At 37.5% G+C, this 26,301-nt stretch overlaps 1 long non-coding RNA gene across 1 annotated transcript in view; it reads left to right on the top strand.

Annotated features, from left to right (window-relative positions):
- LOC308187692 overlaps positions 1 to 24,996 on the top strand; it is a 53,943-nt gene extending 28,947 nt beyond the window's left edge. The window contains exon 3 of the long non-coding RNA XR_013944867.1: positions 24,672 to 24,996. This is a non-coding gene — a long non-coding RNA (uncharacterized lncRNA). The remainder of the gene's footprint in view (positions 1 to 24,671) is intronic.
- The last annotated feature ends 1,305 nt before the right edge of the window (positions 24,997 to 26,301 follow it).

The raw sequence follows: 26,301 nt of genomic DNA, 5'->3' as shown, positions 1-26,301 counted from the left end.
TGCACAGGAGGCAATAAATTATACAAGATATGTATTAATGTGTTATTGTAAGGTTAATAAGGTCACCCAGAGAAGCTGTCTTACAAAATTTCCATGAAACATTGGTAAAATTTGTCTGCATTACAGAAAAGTGTAAAGACTCCAAGCACTGGCTGAGCTGAAGCAATTGGTAAATGATAGAAAATCTGCTGAGATAACAGAAAATCTACAAAACTTGACATACAAACCCAGACCAACTGAGAGGTGCATGTCTATATAGTTGTGTGCCTTGAAACTGGTGTGTGTGCATGTATGGGAGTGATTTAAATCACCTGTTAGCAGGATGTGATCCCTTCTCTTTTGCTGTCAAGCACACTTGAGGAGGTCCATCTCACTTCCCACTTTGTGTTTTGAAAAAGTGGTCTAATAAAAGGTATTGCCTCTAACTACAGACTTTGCTGAGTCTGAATCCTTAAACCAGCACTGCCACAGCTACTCTGCTGCTCCTCACCTAGGCCTCCACTGTAGTCAACAACCAGACAGAGAGAAAAACACATACAAATATTAATTCATCCTGTTGGAAGATAAATATCTGCTGTGGGAGATTCTTTCTTTCTCCTTTCTCCTGCTGTAAAGGAGCCTGTACTACTGTCTAACATCTGGAACTCTAACACTAGATAAGATGGACACATCCCATGGGACACCCACAGAGAGGGCTAAGCTAGTGTCAGTTCAGATGAACAGGATGATCTAGCATTCAGAACAGGCGAGAAAAGCTTGGATTTTAGGTTGTGTGCTGCAGCTCTCTGGGCAATCTCTGAAATAATGATAGACACTAACCTGTAACACATGCCAGACCTACCTGGTCTTCCTGCTTTTTCTTATCAACTGAAGTATAAAATCACAGAATCAATCACAGAATGGCTGAAGTTGGAAGGGAACTCCAGAGATCACCTACTCCAACCCCCCCTGCTCAAGCAGTGTCACCTAGAGCATGTTACACAGGATTGTACCCTGACGGATTTTGAGTATCTCCAAAGAAGGAGACTCCACAACCTCTCTGGGCAGCCTGTTCCAGTGCTTTGTCACATGAACTGTAAAGAAGTTCTTCCTCATATGGTGATGAAATCTCCCGTGGTTCAATTTATACCCATTACCCCTTGTCTTATCACTGGCCTCCACTGAGAAGAGTTTGGCCCATCCACTTTACATTCATATATCACCTCAGGTATTCGTAGAGGTTTGTAAGATCCCCTCTCAATCTCCTCCTCTCTAGGCTAAACAAGCCCAGCTCGCTTAATCTTTCCTCATAAGACTGATGCTCCAATCTCTTAATCATCTTCATGGCTCTACACTGGACCCTCTCTAGAAGTTCTACGTCCCTCTTGTACTGGGAAGCCCAGAATTGCACCCAATATTCCAGGTGTGGCCTCACCAGAGCTGAGTAGAGGGGGAGGATCACCTCTCGATCTGCTGTCCACATTCCTCTTGATGCAAGCTAGGATCCCATTGACCTTCTTGGCCACAAGGGCATACTGCTGGCTCAGGGTTAACCTGCTGTCCACCACAACCCCCAGGTCCCTCTCCACAGAACTGCTCTCCAGCAGGTCAGCCCCCAACCTGTACTGGTGTCTGGGGTTGTTCCTCCCCATGTGCAGGACCCTGTACTTTCCCTTGTTGAACCTCATGAGGTTCCTCTCCACCCAACTCTCCAGCCTGTCTAGGTCCCTCTGAATGGCCACACAGGCCTCTGGTGTGTCAGCCACTCTGCCAAGCTTTTATCATCCAGAGACATGCTGAGGGTGCACTCTGTCCCTTCACCCAGGTCATTGATGAATAAGTTGAATAGCAATGGACCCAGAACTGAGCCCTGGGGGGCACCACTAGCCAGAGGCCTCCAACGAGGCTCAGCACTATTGAGCACAACCCTCCGAGCTTTGCCATCCAGCCAGTTCTCGATCCATCCTACCGTCCACTCATGGATCCCACACATCCAGAGCTTGCCCAGGAAGATGTTATGGGAGACAGTGTCGAAAGCCTTGCTGAAGTCAAGGTAGACAACATCCACTGCTCTCCCCTCATCCATCCATCCAGTCATCTAATTATAGAAGGCTGTCATGTTGGTTAAACGTGACTTGATGAATTCATGTTGAATGCTCCTGATCACCTCCTTTTCCTCCACATCCTTAGACGTGGTCTCAAGGATGAGCTGCTCCATCACCTTTCCAGGGATGGAGGTGAGGTTGATTGGCCTGCAGTTTCCTTCTTGCCCTTCTTGAAGACTGGAGTATTCATGCTGTGCTGACAAAAATCATGACACGGAGACTATCTTGTCTTAACAGTAAAAAGGATTTAGAAAAATTGCAACCAGTAATTTTGTGACTTCTGGCCCAAATCACATGATAATAGTTCATCTGAAGATAGGCAAGAGCTATATGCAATAATGGGCTCTCTTGTTCTTGAAGATTCTGCATTTTTCTATACATTAAAAAAAAAAAAGTAATTTTTTTTTCTCACTCAAAATTGAGGAAATTAATTATTATTAATTATTACAGAAAAAGAATGCTCTTTCATTTTATATTTTCTATATTTCTCTACTGAGTGCTGCTTTTATTGGTGGTGAGGTATGTTTGGTGTATGAACCACTTATGCAATGGCACATATTTCCTCCTGCTTTGTCTGTGAATCCAGGGAAACTCTATGTGTCGAAAACATGCAGAGAATAAAATATATTTCATGCTTCACTGGGACTGCATTTTAATCCTAGAGATTAAAAGCTTCATTTTTCTATATGTCAAACTGTGGTCACTGGCAGTATTCCATTTGTTCCTTGTCAGAAAGCAATCAGTTAGGACTCATGAAAAATCAGTTAGGACACAAAAGTGTACAGAAGACAAATATGCAAGGCAAGATGTCATACTGTGTGCTTATTTTCCTCACTTGTTTAAATATGTTTGAGATTGTACATCAACGGAGTGCCCTTTCATTTTGTGTTCTGAAATATGTTTGTAAAGATGAATGTATTTTTAGGACAGTAGTAGAGATTAAATATACGACAGAGTTATTGTGTGTTTCCAGAACTCTGCAGGTAAATTCCGGGACTTTGACCCACCCCTGATGAAATAAATGGTCAGGTTAATGAAGCATAGTTAAACAGCCTGGAACAGGCTGAAGTAGTTAATACTTCATTGCACAGCATGTAGTCCCTGTTCATTTTTGTTTAGCTTTCTTTAGCTGTTACAGTTCACAAAAACATAGTAAATTAACCCTATTGATTAGAATAATGAGTTGTCATTCTGTTATTTGTTCAGTTGTTTGGTGTTAATATCATCCAAATTCTTATGATATTTTAGTGTTATTTCCACGTAGGTTTTTTCGTTTTTGTTTTTGTTTTTTTGCAAAGTGATACCAAATGTCTCCAGACCTCTAGTAAGAAAAAAGCATTTACTATAGATGGATGTAACTTCTTTTATAAATTGGTTATATAAGATATAGAAATACATAAAATATATATACAACAAGAAAAAATAAGGATGTCAGTGGAACAGCCAGCTCCTGCATGGAGGAACGTAGCACTGCTAATGTTGAAGTGGATGGGTTATTGAATTTGACAAGTCCTCAGTCAGGTTCCTCAGTCCTATGTAATGTGTGCACCTCTTCACAGTCTAGGTTGGTATCATCTGCAGTTTGCAGGCACATGCTAGATAATCCAAACAAAGCATATTCCCTCCTTCTCTCCATTCTCCTTGTCTTCTTCATTACAGGAAGAGCATCGAATGTTCCCCTTTCCCCTTTTACTATCCCATTTTACCCCTTTCTCCTCTTCTTTCCTGCTTCTGCCTTAGGGTTTATCTTTTCCTTCTGCCAGACCCCATCATCCACTCCTCTTCCTGTTCTGTAACACAATTGTTTATTTAATCTTTTGCACTATTTTCTACTTACTCAATTTTGTAATTATTTTTCATACTTATTGATCATAATTCACATGCAATAATTTCTTAGCTTTTATATTATCCTGTTGCACTTAATTTCACATATTGTTTATAGAAAAAAAACATTTTAACAGTTTATAATTTTCCACTTATTCATGTTTCTAAATTTTCTCTCTGCTATTGTACTTTAGAGAGTATACAAGCAAGGTGACTGTGCAAGGAAGTAGGAAGCAGGTCTACAGGAGAGAACTGCAGTTCTGAGAAAGGAACATAAACTGCCAGAAGTTTTACAATGTCTTTTCTTTTTCTTATTTACCAAATGGTATTCTGGCCAGGACATATTTGAAACACTACATTAAAGCAGTCAGAAAAGTTTGTTCTATTGTAAAAATATGAACTGCTTTGTGTTTTTTTTTTTTTTTGATACTGTCATAACAGGTTTAAACTGTATGCCCTGAGAGCTTCCAAATACTAGGCAGATGGGTAGTATATAATGCAATGTGTCTAATATGCAGTTCTTATCGTGCTCTCTCACACTGCCCATTAGTATTTTTTTAAAGTAATTTCCTGAAGGAATGACACTCCGTGCAAGTGTTAAATTGTTAGCATTCTGACAGGTACAATCTCTTAAAAGTGGAGGAAGCCTGTGATTTCAATATGGTTTGCAAGCAGCAGTAGTGTGGATCTTACAGCAGGTCTGCGTGACTGGTATGCCAGTGCAAAGCCGTGCTGCTGTGCAAAGCTATGTGCAACCAGGACTCCTGGACAAGGAAGACAATGAATCAGCAGGCAAAGCTGAACCTGACAGTGACAAATGGCCCTGGGTCTCTGCTGCATAGCCAGGTCTTAGTCCAATGATGAAACTAGCGGTGTTCCCTCCAGAGGACCACATTCCCAGCAATTTATCCTTGGTTCTTTAAAGCCTATGGAGCGAGTCTTCTGGCTCTCAGACACACGCAGATATGAGTGTCTGGCCCAGGGGTAAGCAAGTTGATTGCTCTTGCTTAAAGGAATGTGTATTTATTGTAAATCCTCCAGCCAGCTGGGACTCCTTCTGGGGCCCTGTCTTGTAGGTGTTTCATTCTGTAAATCTTGCATTAGAATACAATTCAGAAATATCTGAGTCGGTAAATGTTTTACCAATAACTGTGAGAAGTAGGAGATACTGAGAGTAGTGTGACAAGGCACAGATCAGTGCCTTGAGATCAGGGTTCAGAGGAGGTAGGCATCATACAGACTGTTACTCCAATGAGGTAGTTATAATAGTGATACTCAACTGTCCCTGAAACAGTTTACAATGTTGAATACTTGCTAAGTATTTGCATGGAGGTGACTGGTGCAGTGCTCATTAACTTTAAACCATTACTCAGGATATACTTCTCTATACAGAAAGTGTTCACTGAAAACTTTTACTGCTAAATTTATCCCTGCTTTGGTTTAAATTAGTAGTGCTGGCATCTCTGCTTTTTGGAAGCAGTTCCTGTTTTAACTAAATCTTTTTGGCTTATCACAGGGAAATATTTGAGAAAATATTGTGATAACTGGAAATTTAATTGCTTTCATTTTGTACCTTTCTACAGATTTTTTTCCAGTGCCGGATATAGTTGGCTATGATGGGGACTGTAGAATGAATGACAACTTTTTTTCCATAATGCTGGAAGAAATCAGATGTTCAAAGTTCATTAAAATCTTTTCCTATCTTAGAAGCACCACTGATATGCAATATGCAAGTAGCATTTTCTTCTTAGGCTTTAGAGAATTCTTTTTCTTTCTGTTTTGTCATCTCTGCATTGTTGAATCCGTCCTGCTATATTGCTACCATGTGTCCTTAGGGCAAAGCACTCAGATTAGAATAGTATGAATTGGGCTGAGAAGGATAAACTTTAAGGTGTTATCCAAGAGGACTTGCTCTCGTTCCTGCCTGTCATGGCTCAGCTGCAGAGAATTTACCTTGTTTTTTTGCTGCTGTTTAGGAAGACTCCTTTTTCTCAGCTGTTTTGCATTTAAATGAACCATCAGAGCTCAGATAGCAGCAATGACCATAGAGATGGGTTATCACCAAGTCATCTTGAAAGGTTTGGCTATGGTCTATGTTTCTGATGTCAGGCACTGGACACATTGATCCCATAGTGGACATTTGGACAGGGGTCTTTTCTGTGTCCCTCTGCTTCCTACAGGGTTTTCAAGCATGGACACTGCAACCCACCTACCCACCATATCCTCAGTGTGCTAGATCATAGCAAAGCTTACTGATGAAAGGAAAATATGGTATTGACTAAGTTGACTAAGTTTTATATCAAGAATGGTGTAGCCAGCAGGACCAGGGAGGTGATTGTCCCCTTGTTCTCAGCTCTGATGAGGCCACACCTTGAGTACTGCATTCAGATTTGGGCCTCTCATAACAAGAAAGACATCAAGGCCCTGTAGTGTGTCCAGAGAAGGACTACAAAGATGGTGAAGGGCCTGGAACACAGTCCTGTGAGGAGCAGCTGAGAGAACTGGGGCTGTTTAGTCTGGAGAAGAGGAGGCTCAGGGGAGACTTCATTGCTCTCTACAGGAACCTTAAAGGAAGGTGTGGGAAGCTGGGGGTCAACCTCTTCTCTCAGATAACTAGTGATAGGACAAGAGGGAACGGCCTCAAGTCGCATCAGGGGAGGTTCAGGTTTGAAATTAGGAGAAATTTCTTCTCAGAAAGAGTGATTGGGCACTGGAACAGGTTGCCCAGGGAAGTGGTGGTGTCACTGTCCCTGGAGGTCTTTAAGGAAAGGTTGGATGTGCTATTTAGGGACATGGTTTATCAGGTAATATTGGTAGTTAGGGTATGGTTGGACCAGATGATCTTGGAGGTGTTTTCCAACCTTAGTGATTCTGTGATTCTATGATTTTATGACTATTTTTTGATTGGGGGCAAAGCACACAACTGTCACAACCATCAGCTGCCATCATATCATGTTGTTAATACAAAGGTTGCAGAGTGTCTGAGCAATGCTTAACTGTCCTTGAAAGATTTTTTAATGTTGAACCCGTACTAGGGGTTTGTGTGGAGGTGACTGGTGTAGTGTTCATTCAGTGAGTATGGTAAACAAGTCACCAGAAATGGGGAGTCTCCATCCCAACTTTTGAACATCTCCTTGCAGATGTGCTGTTCCCACAGAGAGCAGCAGGATAGGTGCATGATAGAGAGTGGTGTACTTCCGTACCACAGCTTTCAGGTCAGTATGGACTGAAGAGAGCAGTGCTACTGCTGGCAGCCAAAGGGCAGGAAGAGATTTGGAAATGGGACTGAAGTAGTTTGTTCCACACATTATGCCCAGTTCTTTCCAGTCAGTTGGTTATCCATTAGCTTAGGAAGTACAAAAATCACCTGGAGGTATCCCAGTTTTTTTACTGCGCATTTAGAAGATGCATCTCCCTGTTGCTCCTGTGGCTCTCTCTCCTTCCATTTGTCATCTTTCTTATTACAGAGGAGCTTATTTGCTAGCCACTTTGCCAGCTCCAGGATTTATAGCAGCTGAAGAGAGTACTTTAGGCAGGGAGGAGTGACTGCACTGACCACAAACTCCCAGAACTCTCCAAGAAGTAAATGATAATGATGCAATATCAGTGCAATAAAGTGTAAATGCAATAAAAACGTTATACAGATATTAATACATAGAATCAAAATGCATAACATAAAAATAGATAATTAAATAAATAAATAAACTAAATAGCTACTGGGCATTTTACAATGTCTTAAATTTACTTCTTCAGACACCTGTATGGTCCAGTGGCATTTAGTCCATCATATTAATTGCATCATTCACCAGATAAAACAAACCTTTCAGGATCTCTTGTCCCATTCTTGGAAGTTTAACATCAGACTTCAAAAATGAGGGGTGGGAGAAAAGTGGAGAAGGGAAGCTGAAACCAGTCTGGATTAGCTTAATTGGTTTATAGTACCTTGATTTTATTTTATTTTATTTATTTTATTTTATTTTATTTTATTTTATTTTATTTTATTTTATTTTTGTTTTTTTTTATTTATTTATTTTTCTCATTCCTATAATGGAAGAAAGAAAACTCTCCAGTTCTCTGAGGTTACAGCTCTTGATCTATGTCCTTTACTTCAGAAAACACTTATGTATGCTCCCAAGTCTTCTTTCCTTTCTTAATAAATGGGCCTTAAGCAGGTGTTTAAGCAGTTTATTTTTATACTGACGGTCTTATGAATTAACAGTTAATATTATGGGATAATATTAAGAATGTGCTGAAGGGGTTCTGCTGTTTGAGGCCAAGCAAGAGGAACATGTGAAGGAAACCAGGATGTTCAAAAATGCCTACTCCTGTTGGAAATAGCTTTGTCTTTGCAAAGGAGGGGGAGTGTGTGCTAAGTGGCTGGTACCTTTAGACAGCCTTACCTTTCAGTGTGTTGTGCTTACAGTTCAAAGCTGCTATAAATTATCCATGCTGTCCAGTTTTATTAAACATGTAAAACCTGTGATCCTCTTTGTTCAGTTCTCTGTGCTGTGTATAGCTAACCATTTAGTCATCCTCCCATATATTTTGAGAATAAAAATTCCTACAGCTGGAGTGCGTAGTATTGGCCATGTTTTTTATTCAACAAAGGCTAGAGGAACATAGAGTTCAAATGAATACATAACATTTTGTTAAACTTCTGGCAACTTTACATGGACAGACTTTTACAAATGACAAATTGTGCTTGTCAGCAAAGCAAACTTTGTGTTTCTTGTCATGTACAGTACGTGTATGTGTGTGTGTGCGTATAGGGTTCTTGGGGAGTATTAAAAACGTAGTTGTGAAATGAGTCTTGAACTGTTGTTAATGTTTAAGATGTGTCTGTTAGCATGCAAAACCAGACTTCCTGATCTGTCACTTGTTTTTGTGCACGGATAGAGGGGGAAGTCTGGCCACAGGGAGATCAGCCCAGCAGTGTGGTGTGAGGGTGGTGGGCACAGCCTGGGACCCCACCAGTTCTCTCCATGGGATGCTTGTTCTGGCGCTGCAAGCGGAACGGCTCTGGCCTCTGCAGCTGATGGCATGTCTGTCTGTGAGTTACTAGGGCTCAGATCTTCAGAATGCTGTCTGTGAAGAAGATAATAATCACAATGCTAAAAGTGGGCCCATCTGCTGTCAATGGGTGTGCCAAGCTCTTTGCAGCCTTATGTCCTCCAGAGGACAAATTGCTTTGTTAACTGTTTACAGACACCTTTAGCTACATCAATATGTTTTAAAGGAAGTTTTAAGTACTTTTAGTGCAGCTTTACAGCCTTTTTTTTTTTCTTTTTCTTCTAAGTCTTTTTACGAGTCTTAGAAAACAAAAACAACAACAACAAAAGGTTTTGGCTTCATTTATTTTGCACTTTGTTGGTTGATATTCTGCTTTCTCTTGTTTTTGTTTGTTGTAGTTGACAGAGAGGGAACTAGTATTCCAGTTAAGGAATACACTTCATCAGTGAAATAATGCTGAAACTAGAGAAATGCAGTCAACATTTTATAAACAAGCATTTCCTAATCATCATTTTTTCCCTCTAATTTCATAATGATGAAGCATGGGGTTAAACAAAGTATTAAAATGAGAATTATGATCCTCGTGTCCTTTAACAGTAAAAGCCTAATTGGTGATCCCAAACTCCTTGAATTTAAAATGCTATTATGATCTGATTGTTTCTTGCAACACTCAACAGTTAAATTTTATACTTAAACACCATATCTTCTTTCACTAGCACATAATCTACCAGTCATATGTTTTATGATGATGTGAGCATGTATCTTACCAGCAAATGCTCTGGCCAACAATAGCATCATTTTTTCATTAGTAGGAGGAAAAATATTTTAAAAATAGCTTTAGATAAACCCAACCAGCAGTAAAAGTTTGATTGTTAATGCAGAAGAAATATGCAAAGCAGAAAAATGGATTTTCTGAGTATGTCTTTTGTCAATACTAAACCATAAACTACCACTAATTTATCTATATTGTTAAATGGTGATTAAAAAAAAAAAAAAAAAAAGGATTATAGAAAAAAATTACGTAATTTTGTCAGGCAAGATATTGACTTTTTGGAATTTCTGTGAGTAGAAAAGAAAGGTATGTTACTATCTTACACGAGGTTTACACAATAAGACTGGAGCTAAACTGAATTTTAATATGCAGCCCCGCTGTTGAAACAAAACCAATTATTCTTCTATCATCATTTTTTAAGATTAACATAAAGTGATTGATTTTTGGTCTGTACTTTCATATCTATATTTAATTATGAAAAATATATGATGCACATAACCATTGACTATATACCTATGAATTCTGTTAACTGTATAGCTTCACTCTTTGGGAGCTGGTAGTTGACTGAGGCAATATAATCTGTTGAACTGGCCCAGTTCAGCAATACAGAATTGCTATCTCTGCTGTCATAATGGAGGAAAAAATATTGTCCTACTATAACAGCTGTGAAAATAGCTTGTTTCAAATGGAAGTCCTAGGGACTGATAGATGAGGAAGCACAGACTAATTCTGTGATTAAAATAATTACAGGACACTAACAGAGACTATCCTTATTCCTTCTGACTGATAATGTTATTCAAATATTGACAACTTATGCAGTTGGGAATGCAATAAATTATTTTGTTTTGTTAGAATCCTGTCTCAAAGGAGAATAGTTTTAGAGAATTGAATCACCTTTAAAATTTGTTACTCATTCATTTAATTATTGTTATCATTAGGAAAAAAAAAAAAGTTGTAGTGACAGTCCCTATAAAGAGATACTCAGGTTGTAAAGTAAAATTGTAAAGCTTGATTTGGGGCCTCTAGATTTTCTAAAGATGTAGATAATAAGTTTTTGTAGGAATTTTGATGCCGATTATGACTTGTTGGTAATTATTATTGTTATTGATGCACTCCCTTAAATATTTTTGCCTTTAAGCTCCATTGGATATTTGTTAGTGCTCTAAATCAATACTTTTATTGATGAAACATGATATTGAGATACTGAGAGTTTCAGGTTTTGATCCTGTTATACTCTTTTTTTTTAATTTGATGTCAAAAATGTAATCATCTGTTGTCAGTGTGCTGATGGCATTCTAGAGAAAAAGGAAAAACTTGGTATCCTAGTACATATTTAGCCAGAAAACACATTCACTGAAAGGACTTCACCTACTGTCCATAGAAGCTGTCAATATGTCTAATACTGAGGGTTTCTGTGCCACCCTCTGAAGGAACAGACTGTGATTTGCCATGAATAATGTCATAATCAACAAAGACTAAAACCCTGAATGCAGGTTTCCCGTTTACTGGGGTCTCGTGATGGTGGTCTAGATAGTTAGTGGAAAGAAGGTCACACATTATTGCTGAAGTGAGCAAAGTAAATGTGACACTCATGTGTGAAGCGTGGTAGGAATTTCACAATGAGTCTGTAAGAACGCTGAAATGGCAGAACACTCTGTAAATATGACCCTCTGGTACAAACACATACCAAATTTCAGGACTTCTTTGCTGTTTTGGAATCATAGTTGTTTACAGCTAGAAAGTACCTCTTGATTCCTTTCAGCACGAAGCAAAATTCAATTTTAAAAGTAATGTGATTCAGTAGGTTTTCTGTGAACTCTTTAAGATTCGTGTACTTTTTCATTTTCCCCTTATTTCTTTCCAGTCACTGTCACCAGATGTTTGTGCAACAAACTATGTTTTCAACTCTGAGTGATTAAAATTGGGATTTAAATCTGAATGAGAAAGTCTGAATGCCTTGTATTGTCCATCAGTCAAATATAAAAATGCAACTATTTATGCATTGAAAGTAAGAAAACTTTGATTACTTCCAAAGTGGATCACATGAAAGATTTGTGTTGTTTTCAATGCCTTTCTGTCTTTAAGGCATTAGAAAAATGCATGATCTATGATCATATGTGCCTGTCTTCCATGTCATTTTAGCAACTTCCAATCTCCTTCAAGACCTACTATCAAACTAAGAAAAACTGAAATATTTTGGCATAAGATGTATTATAAATAAGAACACCTCAAACTAGTGTTTTTGCAATTTCTTTTTGTGGTATATGAAACAGTTGTATGAAATATTACTCATGTGTCTTGATGTATGAATATTCTACAAGCATATGTTATTATATGTCAAAAAAATGGTACCACTCTATAAGCAATTTATCATAATTAAATACACTATCTGTACACAGCATCTGAGAAAAACACACTTAAAATACTTTGAACTGATGAAGAAAGACATCTGGAATCTCTCAGGACTGCATTGTATTATACATTATTTCCATTTTACTTTTCTGATGAATGATTCCTAGATATATTAAGCTGTGGAGAGTGATTTTGCTTCAAATTTAGCTCTCTTCGACAGAAAAAAAAAAAAAAAAGGAAAAAAAAAAGAAAAAAAAAAGAGCCTGCACACTTTCAGCAATTATTTATATTGATATTATTTCAAATACAGTACAGAAGTCAATAACATTAAGGAACGGTCAGGTGGTTGCAAGCTAATGAAGTGTGATAATTTCTGACTTAGTACTTCTCAGGTAGTATATGGTCATTGGCTATATGCTTGCTCTTTGCCTGTTCCATGTGGAAGATGATATATGTGTACATGTGTACACGGTTACTTAGCATGCTTTGGACTTTTGAAACTGCGATTCCAGTCGCATAGCAAGAGATAATGGCCTAGACGGGCTTGATCTGAATATCAGTGTAGGTTCTGCTTCCTGCATGTGTCCTTCCATCAGCTGAAAATTCATGCCCTCCACCAGAATACTTAAGCCTTGCATTTGTTTAAAATTTGGCCTTGTGTTCAGAAGTGTTTATACAGAAATAAAACATAGAAGATGACATGATTCCTATCCCAAAGAGCTCCCTAAAATCAAAAGAAAAACTGTATAAAATGAAACCAGTGTTTTTTTCTGGCTCAAACTTTTACATAGACCTGTTATAGAATCATTAGACTGTTCTTTATCAGTATGTCATCTAAGATGAGAAAAACTCTTTAGATTAAAATAATTTTCAGATATATACGTATGTATATGCATACATTATCTTGTATATGTATGTGTGTGTCTACATAAGAATATAAAAATCGCGTATATCTATCTATATGTTTATACAGAGAGACATCAAATTATGGACACATGCACACACATGCATGCACTGTGCAATTCAGTAGCTCAGGTTTTACTAAGATAGCAAATTTACCAATGCAGCTGTTAATGCTTTAGGGTCTTCTCACTTCACCCTTAAAATCATTAGGCCATATACTCATGGGAATTCCTTGAGCTACTACTAGTAATCCAGCTGTATTGTCATCACACAACTGGGAGTTCCCAAAATCTTTTAAATTCTTCAACTGAAATAAGTGTAAGTCTTTTCATTTGCTCTTTGAATTTCTGGGTACTAAGGGAGTGGAGCTGTTTACACATACCATATTACCTAAGCTGCTTTAGGGTAAAAGCTCGGAAAATAATTATGAAGTTAGGTTAAAGTTAGATGGGTGTTTAAATATGTCTAAGTGGAACTTAGAAAATCGAGAATGATGTCCTCCATATCCTAATTTCTCCATTATTTGTCTGGCGTTAGGATGGAAAGTCACATTACAATATTTGGGAGTTGTAATTAAAGTATATCATTCTGTAATTTTTACACTGGATTTGGGCATTACCTTTGAACCTGGTCTACTCTGATGCACTTTGATTTGAGGACAATGATTGTGCATCATTTTGAAATGCAAAGAGGCAGTATATTTCCTCTTGATGGGTTCACATGGTTGTGCTCATAACCTTGCACTTTCTACTAGAAACATATAGAGAGTGAGCCACTTCTCTCCACCAACTTGTTCTATTTCTGTTCTTATCACCCCAACCACATGAGAATTAGAACATTCACCTTAGACCAGATAAAGGAAATACATGATTTTTTTGATAAAAAATATTGAGCTACCACTTCTCTGAAATCAGACTTATCTTTATCTTTTTCTTATCTAAATGCAAACAGGAGAATGAGAAGAGAATCAGGAGAACCAAAAGAACTACTGGGAAAATGTGTTTTCCTGAGGTTTCTAGCCCAAGGTCAAGACATTTGGAACCACTGGATAAGATACTTATAAACATCTGAACTCCCAGGAATGTCCTGAAACAACAATTCCATTTGTGAGGCATTTAGAAGTTTCACAGTTTTTTTTTTTTTCCACTCTAAAATGGAAAGAAAAGGAAGTCTTTCAACATTTCAGTAGTAAGGAGCTAGAGGGAAGCCATAGTCAGTGGAGAGAGAAAAGCTTCTTTAAAAGGAGAGTTGATTCAGGAGTGTATCTTCAAGTACTTTGAAAAATATCGCTCTGTCCATTGATAGTAGAAAGAGATTAGAGACAAAATATTTTCTAAGCATTTTAGCCTAAAATGAAAACAAAATGAAAATTCTCATAACTGAATTGTTTTTTTTTAACACATAGAGGATATAATTTATATAGAGGTTTCATAGGTTTTAAAGGCACTGCCCTGATACATACATGCAAGTAGAAAAGAAACATAATTGTGAGCATGCTGAGCATCAAATTTGAGAGGAAGAAATGAATTTCTCTGTTAAAACTCCTAGAAATGGGCATGGTTTACAGATCTTTCTGTTTTGATGAAATGCCTCTTTTGCTGGGGAAGACTGAGAATGTTTCAGAAAGTCCCAGAGCCTTATTCATAGTATACATTTTCTCATCATTTGAACTGCTTCCTTCAACTAATTGCTTTTTTTTTCTTTTTTTTTTTTTTTTTTGAGAGAGAGAGGGATAGAGGGAAAAATAGACCCAAATGCTTTATAAATAAAAGTCAAGCAAACAGCCTAATGTATGCTGTTTATAATAACTTATACAGCTAATGGTTGAATATGTAACCAGAACTCTTTGTACTGTTTTGATTTTGTGTGGGGTTTTCTGAAATAGTGTCAGTAAGCACCATCCTGTATGGGGAGATGAGAGATGTTCCCTTGCCTATAGAATTTACAAAGCTCAAGAAAAAAATTAAATGTAAGTTTATGGTCTTCTAATCCTTGCATAGATTACCTAAAAATTGAATTGACTTCAAAAACTATTAAGCATTCGAAAGCTGAAACTCAGTAGTTACTTACCTGGAAGCACAAAGTTCAGAAGTTCACAACAACCTGAAGATTCACAGTGTTAAAATCTTGTCCCAAGAATAATTATGAAAAGCAGTATAAGAAAAAAGATGAATTGTAGGAAATATTTGTTCACTAAAGAATACTAAATCCAGATTTCTTTCTTCTAGACATTGTTATGTAATTTCATTGCTACTTCTTATTTATGCATGATTTCCAGAGAGGAACATCCTATAAACCATAAAAGACATTCACAAAATTAATTAAAACAAAACATTAGGTGAAATATCTCTTACAGATACCACATGTATGAATGCTATTGAATTCATATGCAGAGACATAGAGCATATGTGGATGTTATTTCAAATTTTTCATGCCAATTCACTGCTACTTGTAAATTCCAGTGAGTAAATGATGAGCTGAAGAATGAATTCACTTAAGAGCCTCTGTATTGATAAGCAAAGTTAACATAAAGTGGGAAACATATAAAACAGCAGGAAGACTTTAAGTAACTGATGGGAAAATAACTTGTTTACATTTCTTGTCACTGCAGCCCCACCATGTCCTTACATGCTTACTTCTGTGTTGTTTAAATAAAACAAAACAAAAAAAAATTGCAAATGTACTTATAAAACTTTAACTGAATTGTTTTTTCCACAAGAACAATAATGTGGACAGTTTATCAGACAATGAATCCAAAGATGTACTGTGAAACATGTTTCAAGCTGGAAAAAAGATACAAATGGCAAAATAATAAAAACCAAAAAGAAAATACTTTTTTCTTTAAATGATTTCTCTCTTGAAATGGAAGAAAATAACATTACAATGAAAATCATGTGTCAATATCCCATCCAACTGTAATCATAATCAAGTAAACACAGTAAAAAGCTAATTATTTGCCGCAAATGTGATTTGCAAGTAGTTATGGGTGCTGACCAGAATATATATTAGAAAAAACAAAACAAGACCAAAAAAAACTTGCAATCAAATTCTACTTACAAGATATTCAGCTATAATGTTAATAAAAAGTATTTGCTCTAACAAGTGAATGCATTTTACTTAGTCATTTAGTGGACATCAGTGGAGTTGGTAGTTTTATAAGCAAGGAACAAATTTCTGCAGCTAATGTGGAGCAGTAACACACTCATGTTCTTTGGTATTTTACCACCTAGAGGACTGTGTTCAGCTCTGGGGCTCCCATCACAAGAAGGACATGGACCTATTTGAATGATTCCAGAGGAGGGCCATGAAGATGACCGGTGGGCTGGAGCACCTCTCCTGTGAAGACAGGCTGAGAGAGTTGGGGTTGTTCAGTCTAGAGGAGAGAAGGCTACAGGGAGACCTTATAGAGGCCTTCTAGTACCTAAAGGTACAAGAAAGATAGGACTCTTTGTCAGGGAGTGTAGTGATAGGACAAGGAGTAAAAGGTTTAAACTAGTGAAGGACTAGGACTTTAAACTAAAAGAGGGTAGATTTTGATTAGATATAAAGAAGAAATTCTTTACTATGAGGAGTGGAGAGGCACTTGTACAGGCTGCCTGGAGAAACTGCTGATGTCCCATCTCTGGAAGTGTTCAAGGCCAGGTTGGATGGGGTTTTAAGCAAACGGATCTATTTGGAGGTGTCTCTGCCCATGGCAGGGAGGTTAGAACCGGATAGTTTTTAAGGTCCTTTCCAATCCGAACGATTCTGTGATTCTGTGCTTTTAAGGGCATGACTTAACGCAATACATGCACAAGAGAGGAATCCATGTTTCTTAATCTAAACTGATGGTTTGGTAAATTACATCTGCAAGTAATTTTAATCCATGAGTGAATAAATGTGTTACTGGTGCCTTCTGCACAGCCTCTGCTTCTCCCTCAAAGTCCAATGCAGGATAGGATGCTGAAGAGCTCCAAGCTTGTCCCAAATCATTTTTATGTCTGCACTGAGCTGAGATTATTATTATTATTATTATTATTATTATTATTATTATTATTATTACTATTACTATTATTTATTTATTTATTTATTATTTTAAATTTAATTTTCTAGCATGGTTGTGTTCTGGCCTAGGATAAAAACAAATCTGAGGACAGTGTGTTGCAGACATATCTTGTTTTCTTGCTTCAACTGTATCTATATGGTTGCATGTTATGTGGTCCTACAGACTCCCTGCTAGTGTGCTAGGACAAGTAAGGAAAGTCTGTGATGCTGATATAAAAGCTCAACAGGGCATACACATCTGCCACAGAGCAACAGCTCTCCAGAGTTTCTGGGGACCCTAATGCAGATTCTGTTATCCTAATAAGAAGCACATTGTCTTCAAGTACCAGAAGATTTCAGCAGGAACTTCCTCCGCTGAGAACTAGTCTAAAGGCCTGTATCATTAAAAGCAGGTGTTACGTCTTTTCTAATTAATGGTGTTTGTCTCATTTTTATGATTCAAATCCAGGGTATTTTTGGTGTCCACTGGGCCAAGACTAGCTGATTCACATTGCCCCCATCTACTTCTTTGGCCTGGTGTTGCTATTTTGCTGGTATTGCTCAAGCTCAAGCTTCACTTGATATGTCTCCTGGTACATTAGACCATGTCAGGCACATACAGGACACAGCATATTCCTGCCTCAGCAGCAATGACGATCTCACAGATGACAGTCACTCTTGTTCCCTGCTCTTTCACTCCACCTACCCTTCAAACCCAGTCACTTGTGTTCAGCCATTACAACAGCCTAAACAAAATTCTAAAAGTGTCGGTCTCTGGTTTCCATTCCTGAAGTTCCCTCCTCTGCATAGTTGTGTTTTCTTTTGTTTCTTCCCCATTGCATGTTGGCTTCTGCACCCATTGCATGTGCTGTGTGAACCCCAAGTATACTTTTTGCATGCTGAACCTGCTCAATGAGCAGGAGGTAACAACCCATGCAGTGACCCAGGGTTGAGCCCTCAGCAGCTGTGTGTGAGCCTGTGTGATCTTCCTCCACTTTGTTTCCCTCACTCAGAGTGTTTCTCCATTCCTTTGTTAGGCTTTCCCTGGCTTTTCCTCTTGCATAAGGGGCTCCATGTGTTTGATTAGTGGCACCTGACAGTGCAGGTCAACACATACATGCTGGTGCTGAGCATGGGGATTTGGCTATCATGCATATAACATATGGTGGTGTCCCCTGGGAGGAAGCAGAGGAGCCAGTAGGCTTCCTTTGTCCAGTCATTGGTGTGTGAATGTCAGGCATCTTGTCTAGGCTTCCTCAGTGGAGAAAGGAGAAAAGGGGTGGTTTCCCTTGAGGTGTTGGCATCTTCTCCTCAAATAGATGTTATCATGTGCATGGCTGGAGGGGAGGTCGGAGCATGTGTGAGTGGCTGCCTAACTCTGAGAAGGCTATCACAGGCTCTGGGAAGTCCTTGGTGAGCATTTCCATTTTATCCAATTGCTGCAGTCAATGACACAAACAGCATGGTCTGAAATGGCTTTTATGTGAAGAGAGCAGTGCTGTTGTGTTTGCTCACTGAGCTTCGGATGTGAAATTAGCAAAAGTTATCGCAAGAGATCTGTAACTCCCTTCACATATTAAGGTCAGCATAACTAGGAAAAAAAATCCAGAGAAGAGGAGGAAGGTAAATTAGTGGAGACACAAGAACTGTGCTCTTGTAGAATGTGAGACCATTACAACACTGTGTGGAGAAGCTACAATAAAATAAATATCTGTCTTGTAGAGTCCAAGATGGAGACTTGCCTGCTGAAACTTGCAGCCTCTTGGGCTGTAGCTCCTTGCTTCATATGACAGGGCTTTCATTTGCACAAGCAAGATGCATCCTTCAAGGAAATGGCAAGATGCCAGAAAGTCACTTATTTGGATTTTGCTGACTATGGTAAATAAATGAGACTGGGAAGAAGGGTGGGCTGACACATGTTTGTGTGCATCGGAAATATGAGTTCAGTAGAGTGGAAAGCCAGGAAACTCTTAATTTCAGTGAACCACAACATCTGAGCACAATGTATTGAATTTTTAATCCACCTAAACTGAAGCTTTGTTTGGTATTCAATAATCTGTGACAGCAAAGCACCTTGCTCTACTTTCAGTATGTAAAGCCTGTAAAGTCCTGTCCACTCCAGTGTTATGCTACTTGTGCTATAAAGAGAGCAGACTGAGGTAACTTTCCCAGTTTATATCTTACATATCTATTTACTGAATGCTTAATTTACTACTTTATAAATCATGTTAATATCAGTAAGTGTTTCTAATAGTATTCCCAAATGCACATCAATGTTGCAAAAACTTACTTTTGCAATCAGCCTGCCAGATGCTTCTCGGATCTTCATTGAAATTGAAACACTACTTTCATTCAGCTTTAGGAAAGGATAAAATTTAAATGAGAAAAAAAAAAAAAAGATACAAAATTCAACCACAAAGCCTAGAACTGGCTAGAAAGTTGTATAAATGAGTTTTATATATTTTGTTACTCTATACAAGTGTTAGAGATGATTTACATCACAAAGACACACACAGAGTTTTTCTGTCTTCCAGCAGTTATTCTTGTGTTATGGGGAATACAGAGCTGCCATCCCAATGACTTCTCAGAATAAGATATGAAAGAGAAAGATAAATAGCAGAGACAGAATCCCAGCTCCCTCTACACTGCACACTTGACTGGCCTCACCATGTGGACTGTCATATCTTCATATATGGTCAGGAAGGCAGCCACCACAAGGAATTGCCATGTTCTTGTGTGTGTGAATCTAGCAAGGTCAGTGACCTGAGCAGGGCCTTTTCAAAAGTAATTGAAGCCAGTGGGAGTCTTACTACCTGAATTTAATGTGTTTGAGATTGACTACTATAACCAGATATGACAAAGACTGTTCTCAATCTGAATAATATTCTCCTCACTAAATGATTGGGGAAAAAGTGAATAAGCAGCCCAAGAAATGAAAAATAGCTGTATTTAAAACTGACTGTCAGTCTGGCATATTGTAAATGAGGAGAACAGGCATTTCTGTCAGACATTTGCTTTATAAATGTTCTCATTACTTATAATGTTTTTTCAGTTCATAAAGGTCTGGGAGCACACCAAACCTTATCTTGCAGTAAAGTCAACTTTTAAATATAAGCAGGAAGTATAAAAAGAAATAACAAAATTACATTTATTAATTTTCACATTTTTCTACGGTTGAGCTAGTATGTGGATAGAAACAGGGAAAAACGACAGTGTTTTTCACTTCTCAGTTTCACTACTGTGGTGGCAATATTGTGTTTTCATTTAGCTGTGAATGTAGCTAAACCTGAAGGTCAAAGTCTAGCATAACCTAGAATTTGGGTAGCTGAAGGCTGAATAAGAATAAAAAGACATGCTAAGTCCTGGTTCTGTCATCTGAAGTATTAGCAAGTGTGTAATTCTGCAGGTAATGTACTTTCATTTTCAATATCAAATCTTGCTTGCAGTTCATGCATTATTTATTATTTTGCTCTTGGGACTCTGGGTGATCTTTCTGTTCTGGGAAAGAACATTCACTGATGATTATAGATCAGTTTGAAAACTATGGAAGAATAAATGGATTCATTGCATTGTTTTTATTTTACGTTTCTGAGAGCTTTTAATATAGATAATAATACACATATATATATATAAACTAATAAAGAAATAATATGCCTATGTCTCTATTCATAGTTCTGTAAGATTTGCTTTTCCTTATTGGGTGTGGCTATTTTAATTCTTACACAATTTTATAGCTGAGATACAAAGGGAAACTTGAAGGTATTTTTTATACCCATTAAAGGAAGGAATTGTTTTGCAACAACTAAAAAATGTAATTGGAAAAAGAAAAGTTAGGAACATTATAAGAGGTCTAAGTAAAAATTTCAGAAGCATCCAAAATAGCTATCAGATAAATAATTAAAATGTTCTTAAAACTGATTCAATTATTCTTTATATTTAGTAAGCATGTAATATCACTCAGCTGGGATCTGGAGCCATGAAGAAAGTTATAACATAATTTTTAAAGTGGTTTCAGTTCTAGATCAAAATTTCTATTATTATTATTATTATTATTATTATTATTATTATTATTATTATTATTATTAATTTTAATAGGAAAAAGTGAGAAGACACATTATGAGGAAAATGTCCTAAAAGATCTGAATGACTAAGATAGAAATAGAAAAAACATAGGTAAATATAACATTACTTCTGCCTCCAAGACTCACAGATGAAATGTTTTCTTAATTCTAAAGCCTCAGAGTGAACATATTCATTAAGATTAAAATGTTAATTTCAAGATCAAATTTACTAAAACATATTCATAATTTTGCTAAGCATAGGCATTTTATCTGCATAAGGTTCCACAATACCTTGCCAGTTGCACAAAGAATTGTGGAATCAGTAGTGAGTTATTTTATTTTGAAAGGTTGAACTAAGACTAGATAGGAATTAAAAATAGCTTTGCTTGTTGGCTAAATGAATAATATCTGTCATGTAGATTCACAGTATGAATTAGATAGTAATCTCTGAAATAATTATCTGCAATTACTCCATTACCTTAGGGAACTAAAAAGATGAAAGACTGTGAGAGCATAAATTGTGTGTTACAGATAGTTTAAGACCTTCCCCTGTTGATTTACACTACACACAGGAAGAACTAGTTTTAGCTTGAACTTTTACTAACAGCTTAGGGCTACGTGCATTTGGAAAGGGAGCTAGTCCCGCCTAGCTCCTCTAGCTGGATATCCCATGAGATATCAGATTACCTCCCGGAATGGGACTATCACACACCTGGCTTCTGGCTGGACACCTCGGACACAGGACAGCCTGTTTGCACCATCAGCTTGAGATGTCTCAAATGCAAACTTCTGAGATGCAGCCTCCTTGAACACCGCTGAGAGTCAGTTGGGAGCAAAGGGCTCTTCTCAAACAGGATCCAAACAGGGCTGTAACAGAGGTGCTCCTTTCTGTCAACCCTACAGACTCTGAGGTGACTGGATCTCCATGTTCATACCTCTCCTTAATGCTGGAAGTGGTTGTCATGGGTAGATTCCTTATTCTTCACTTCCCTAGACTCATGTTCTGAATTTATTCAGAATTTATTTAATGTTGTATACCAAATCCATTTCTTCTCAATGCTGAAGACATGTTGGGTTCTGGAGGGGCAAAACTTTGAAGTAATTCATCCTCCTGCAAGCCATCTCCTCATCCTGCATACAGTACAGAGGACCAGATCACTGACCACATTTTTATAAAAGCAATTAATAGAAACAGGTGAAGACCTTAGGTCAGAACTGTCTTGAGCACTTTTGTCCGTTATGAGTGTCACAAATAAAAATCTTACCTTTCTTCAGGACATGACTCTGGGTTACCATTCTGTTTCTCTCTTTGAACCTATGGCTTTCTTTATGTTTCTAAAAGTGCCGAGTTGGACTAAGTGTGTGCCAAGTATTAGAGGATGGAAACTGACTTGTAACATTTTGTTCCTTATACACATTATGAAAATGTTCACTCCCACAATCATTTTGGTTAATTAAGTATCCTCTGTGTGACTTCAGCCAACATCAGAGAATGAAGGGGAGATAAGCACACCAAACCAAACTGACAGCTCTGCAAATGATACTGATGGAATCTACTGGTTTTGGACAAGATATGTTGCATATTTGGTTAATGACAGAACTAACATATCTGAAAAACTGACACCAGAATTATTAGAAATGAAAATGGAATTTAAAAAAAACCACAAACAAACAAACAAAAAAGACAAAAAACAACACAAACAACAGTAGATTAAGTGAACACAGATAAGGATAAGGGGGTAGTTTCTGAGAAACAACAGTACTTTGCCAGATGTTTCCATGCAAAACATGTTTGAAGAGGTGTGACTGTAATCATAAAAGCACATGTAAGCTAGCTTTAAACTAATTAGCCTGATTGACAGTAGCAGTATGGTTATCACAAGCATGGCCATTGGCTGCCCAGGACTTTACCAGATGGGCTCAGAGCATGGCACATGTCAGCTAGTATGTGTGGTAAACTTGTCCATACCTTACTGTCACACCTCATCAATGCAGTATGGATATTGCCTTACCTAAGGCAATACTCCTCAGAGTGTATGGGAGACAGCAAAGTGCAGGAGACTGAGGTGATCCACACCTTCATCCTGTGTTTCAACCCCTAAGCTTTGCTGTGCTCTGAACCTATGGAGCACAAGCACTGTGTGTGTACAGCAACCCATCTGGGCCAGCTTCCCTGCTTCACCACAACCTCTTGTGACCAATTTCTATCTTTCCTGGAATTCCCCTTAGATTTGCCACAGAAGGGAATACTTCTTATCAGCTCTATTGACAGGTATCTCTAGGTCTGTTTTGTTGGCTAATGCTTATTTTTGTGTTTCTCCCTTGCTCAGGGGCATCTTTTGTATTTCTGGCTTGAATTTACCTGGCTGTCAAGACAGAAATGTCCAGAGAATACTGCTAAATATTTTGTCAGGACTGGATTAGATGCAGGCACAGGTTTGTGTAAGTGCTCATGTCCAACATCAGTGCCTTACTGAGGTTTTTGTAGCATTTCTGGCTCGGTGTTTTCCTAACACACTGGGATTACGCCAAAGGTCAGTTCTGCCACATCTCTAACTTTGTGAATTGGCATGATGCCACTTTGTATGAGATGATGATGTTATGCAATACACATATAACACATCACCTGTCCCGATGACATGGCTAATTCAACTATTTCAGCAAGTCATGTTAGCAGCAGAAGTTGTGTCGTTAGAGCACATAGTGTGTCGGCATGAGTTACTCTGTCTCACAGGACAAAGGTTGTTTTTCAGTCCCTTAAACATGCTCCAGTGGAGGAAAGCACTGAACCTATGAACAGCACAGTAGTCTGATCAAACTACCATATATGAATTATTTCCTGTGTAATATTTTCTCCTCGGCTATATACTGAGTTTTTTTCCTGTTCAATTTTCTTCCCTCATGTGGGAAAGCCATGTTATGTTAAGGGGAGGGATTAATCTCCTGTAGCTTTAGATATCTACCCTGGAGAGGCTCACCTTGGACTGTCTTTAGTGTCAGCTGAAAAAAAAAAAAAAAAAAACAACAAAATATTCCTGAGGCACAAAGCCAGATTGTTGTAGGTGCCTACCTTAGGACATAAAGGATCAGCCTTCAGGAACACCTAAGGCCTGAGTTAACTTTAGTGATTGCCAAGAGGGTCTTAAAAATCTGAATTTAGCCACATGACTCCTCCGTAAGATACAAATCCTAAACCTAAAAGGTAACTCAGATGACTGAGAGTTATAAGCCAGTGTACAGTTTACCACTGTAGAGGACAAAGTCAATGCACCAAATAAGTCTTTCATTTGGGGCCTCTTTTGGACTTGTCTGAAGCATGGACTTAACTTATGTTTAAAACCTATACTTAACTTGATTTTAAAACCCAGAGAGGGGGTAGCAAATGAGCTTTAAGCAGTGTTTTTCTCTCAGGAGAGAAATAAGGGTAGAACATGAAACTAGATTCATTTTCTGGCACTCAAGAGAGCACTTCTACCAATGGGAAGAGAGAAAACTAAACAGCATTTTGCACTGCCTTTTAAATTTCTTCTTATTGTATCTGAATAACCAGTGTTTTTTTCTTATATGAACAGATTTTTTGTTGTTAGTTGTTGTTGTTGTTTTGGTGGGTTGTTGATTTTTATTTTTTTATTTTTTTTTTAGAGTGGGGCAGGTTTACCCTGTCTTCTCCTGGAACCATTCATAGATGTAATTGAAGGGGAGATACGGCAAAGGAAATAAGGAACAGGCACTCCTGTGAGTTTGCTGTCAAGTGATAAACTACACAAAAGGTTACAAATTAAAGAGACTCACTCTTTGACAGGTAGAAAACGTATGAAAGTGACATAATCTAGAAGCCACAGCAAAAAAAAATAATAATAACTTTTAGACCCTGGAGGTCCCTGCAAAAACTCTGAAATTTGTTATCAGCCATCACTGTTTCAGAAAGAAAATAAAGGAAATGTATATATGTAAAGTTCTTTTGTTCTCTTCCAGAAATGTGATTTTCTTCTTATCTTGTGGAAACAGCTTTCCCTAAGATTAAAATAATGACAAGCATAAAGCTAGTTTTCTGACATCATTCATTGTATCATGAAAGTTGTCTTAAAAGACCATCTAGAGGAGGTGGCTTTGAAAAACATCATTAACAAAATCCAGAATTTTATTGAAAATTATAACATCCTTGAGACAATGGTAAGGATAACTTTGATTCCACTTAAAATGTTTGCTATTTGCAGAAAATATTTTTTTCTTAATTTTGTTTATGGACAAATAGAATAGCTTTATAATTCAAGTTTTCTAATTTGAAGTCTTTTGAACTGTGTACTGAAAAAGAATGGAAATAGTCTTTTTTTTTTTTTAAATAACACAAGAGCTATGTTTGGTTTTAAGAGACAATAGCATGTTGAGATCTATACTGTGTAGTTGAGTTAACAACGTCAAGGAGTTTCACAAGTCATGATGTTTTAGATATCTTGTGTCAAAGTATGTGGCTTGTCATGGGACACATTGCATGCATCATTATTAGATAGTATTGCATTAAATCATTGCTTCCTGATTAACATTCTATTTTTTTTAATCTGATTTTTACCTTCAGATTGAAGAAAATATATAGAAATATAAAGAAAAATATAAAAACATAAAAAAATGATTGAATATGAATAGACTAGATATTATGTAAAGCAAATTCTGTTCTTTAATGACAACCACACTGAACTGCTCTTCTGAGAAATGTTCTTCAGAAATTTTGCATTGTAAATGTAGTTCTTTGTTGAATCCTTTACTTGACATGAAAACTAGAGCCTCATGGTAACAGGCAATTCATTTTTAGATTGAGCTTCATGTCCCTTGCCCTGAGTTTTGTGTGGAACCACTTCTGATGGTCTACCCCAGAAAACCTGTATTCTTTCCAAACACTTTGCAAATACTGTGGTTAGACAATCAAGATGTCAAAGGGCTAGTGGAACTTAATTATCCTCATTTTGTCTGTAACGGTTATAAATTGCCCCTTGCCAATCCTTTCTGTATCTTTGATCTTATAAGGTAACTTCAGTTCACTAAAAGAGAAAGCTGAAATGATCTTTTAACATACACATTTTCCTTTGAATAAACAGGATTTTGCATAAGATGTGCCTGCAGAAAATATTGACCAGGCAAAATTGTGTCATAGTTTATGGTGGTTATAGCTGAGTTGTGTCATAGATTAATGATATCTCTGTGGATTTGTTTCTTTGTGTGGACTTTGTCTGTCATGATACCTTAATCACAGAATATTTTGAAGTGGGAGTGTCTC

This window comes from Anser brachyrhynchus, assembly GCF_964034855.1.
Source record: "Anser brachyrhynchus genome assembly, chromosome: 1".
NCBI lineage: Eukaryota > Metazoa > Chordata > Aves > Anseriformes > Anatidae > Anser > Anser brachyrhynchus.
This window is presented reverse-complemented; position numbering and strand designations above follow the sequence as displayed.